This window comes from Cyclopterus lumpus, chromosome 20 (genome assembly GCF_009769545.1).
Source record: "Cyclopterus lumpus isolate fCycLum1 chromosome 20, fCycLum1.pri, whole genome shotgun sequence".
Classification (NCBI taxonomy): domain Eukaryota; kingdom Metazoa; phylum Chordata; class Actinopteri; order Perciformes; family Cyclopteridae; genus Cyclopterus; species Cyclopterus lumpus.
In genome coordinates this window covers 18,930,393-18,933,118 of record NC_046985.1, presented here as the reverse complement: position 1 = coordinate 18,933,118, position 2,726 = coordinate 18,930,393, and positions in this window count along the sequence as shown.

The window sequence follows — 2,726 nt, the reverse complement described above, 5'->3', positions numbered from 1 at the left end:
CGTTCAAACATTCATGTCCTGAAGAACCCGTTCAAACATTCATGTCCTGAAGAACCGTTCACGTTCTAAAGAACCTATTCAAACATTCATGTCCTGAAGAACCGTTCATGTTCTGAAGAACCCGTTCAAACATTCATGTCCTGAAGAACCGTTTATGTTCTGAAGAACCCGTTCAAACATTCATGTCCTGAAGAACCCGTTCAAACATTCATGTCCTGAAGAACCATTCATGTTCTGAAGAACCCGTTCAAACATTCATGTCCTAAAGAACCGTTCATGTTCTGAAGAACCTGTTCAAACATTCATGTCCTGAAGAACCGTTCATGTTCTGAAGAACCTGTTCAAACATTCATGTCCTGAAGAACCGTTCACGTTCTGAAGAACCTGTTCAAACGTTCATGTCCTGAAGAACCCGTTCAAACATTCATGTCCTGAAGAACCGTTCACGTTCTGAAGAACCTATTCAAACGTTCATGTCCTGAAGAACCGTTCATGTTCTGAAGAACCCGTTCAAACATTCATGTCCTGAAGAACCTGTTCAAACGTTCATGTCCTGAAGAACCGTTCATGTTCTGAAGAACCGTTCATGTTCTGAAGAACCCGTTCAAACATTCATGTCCTGAAGAACCCGTTCAAACATTCATGTCCTGAAGAACCATTCATGTTCTGAAGAACCCGTTCAAACATTCATGTCCTGAAGAACCGTTCACCGTTCAAACATTCATGTCCTGAAGAACCGTTCATGTTCTGAAGAACCCGTTCAAACATTCATGTCCTGAAGAACCGTTCACGTTCTGAAGAACCTGTTCAAACGTTCATGTCCTGAAGAACCCGTTCAAACATTCATGTCCTGAAGAACCGTTCATGTTCTGAAGAACCTGTTCAAACATTCATGTCCTGAAGAACCTGTTCACGTTCTGAAGAACCCGTTCAAACATTCATGTCCTGAAGAACCGTTCATGTTCTGAAGAACCCGTTTAAACATTCATGTTCTGAAGAACCGTTCATGTTCTGAAGAACCCGTTCAAACATTCATGTCCTGAAGAACCGTTCATGTTCTGAAGAACCCGTTTAAACATTCATGTCCTGAAGAACCGCTCATGTTCTGAAGAACCGTTCATGTTCTGAAGAACCCGTTCAAACATTCATGTCCTGAAGAACCGTTCATGTTCTGAAGAACCCGTTTAAACATTCATGTCCTGAAGAACCGCTCATGTTCTGAAGAACCCGTTCAAACATTCATGTCCTGAAGAACCGTTCATGTTCTGAAGAACCCGTTCAAACATTCATATCCTGAAAGAACCGTTCATGTTCTGAAGAACCCGTTCAAACATTCATGTCCTGAAGAACCCGTTCAAACATTCATCTCCTGAAGAACCATTCATGTTCTGAAAAACCCGTTCAAACATTCATGTCCTGAAGAACCGTTCATGTTCTGAAGAACCCGTTCAAACATTCATGTCCTGAAGAACCGTTCATGTTCTGAAGAACCCGTTTAAACATTCATGTCCTGAAGAACCCGTTCAAACATTCATCTCCTGAAGAACCGTTCACGTTCTGAAGAACCTGTTCAAACGTTCATGTCCTGAAGAACCGTTCATGTTCTGAAGAACCCGTTTAAACATTCATGTCCTGAAGAACCGTTCATGTTCTGAAGAACCCGTTCAAACATTCATATCCTGAAGAACCGTTCATGTTCTGAAGAACCCGTTCAAACATTCATGTTCTGAAGAACCGTTCATGTTCTGAAGAACCCGTTCAAACATTCATGTCCTGAAGAACCGTTCATGTTCTGAAGAACCCGTTTAAACATTCATGTCCTGAAGAACCGTTCATGTTCTGAAGAACCCGTTCAAACATTCATATCCTGAAGAACCGTTCATGTTCTGAAGAACCCGTTCAAACATTCATGTTCTGAAGAACCGTTCATGTTCTGAAGAACCCGTTCAAACATTCATGTCCTGAAGAACCGTTCATGTTCTGAAGAACCCGTTCAAACATTCATGTCCTGAAGAACCATTCATGTTCTGAAGAAACCAGCCCCAGGTAAATTCAGTTTGAGACCCCTGCTCTATACATTGTTCAAACAATACAATAACTATGCATATGTCTAAGGCAAATACAATAAAGGCAATAAAAACAAAACAATAAACCTTCCATGGGGTTATTTACATTATATTTGGCATTGTGTCGTTTTGCATCTCTTTATGATATATTTTGCATCTTGTGGTCTTTTTAAATCTCATCACGATGATTAATGATTTCTTAAATATTTAAAGACAATATCAGTTGATTGTAGATTTAATCATTGTATATATATTTGTTGTAATTGACTGTTTCATAATTCAACTCACCATTAAACATTGCTCCATCACTCTTTTCCATATAAACGCTCCACCTCATTGGCCAACCCGTCTGTCAATCAGGCTCAGCAGCGGAGCGCCGTGTCAGTGAGCAGCGGGCAGAGCACCGCTGAGTACCGGGCAGCCAGCAGCGGACGTGGCCGCGTCACAATGAGCTCGTCACTGGCGTTATTTGATATGAAGTTGAACTGTGCGGAAGCTTTGAAGAGTTGCCGCCACACAGTGACGACTTTCTGTTGTTGAAGCTCGGCTTGCGGTCGGTTGTGTCCCGTTACGCTGCTGGTTGTGAAACTTCTCTGCTGGACGTTTACTAACCAACTCACTAACGTGAGCTAGCTAACTAACTAACGTGTGAACTACGCC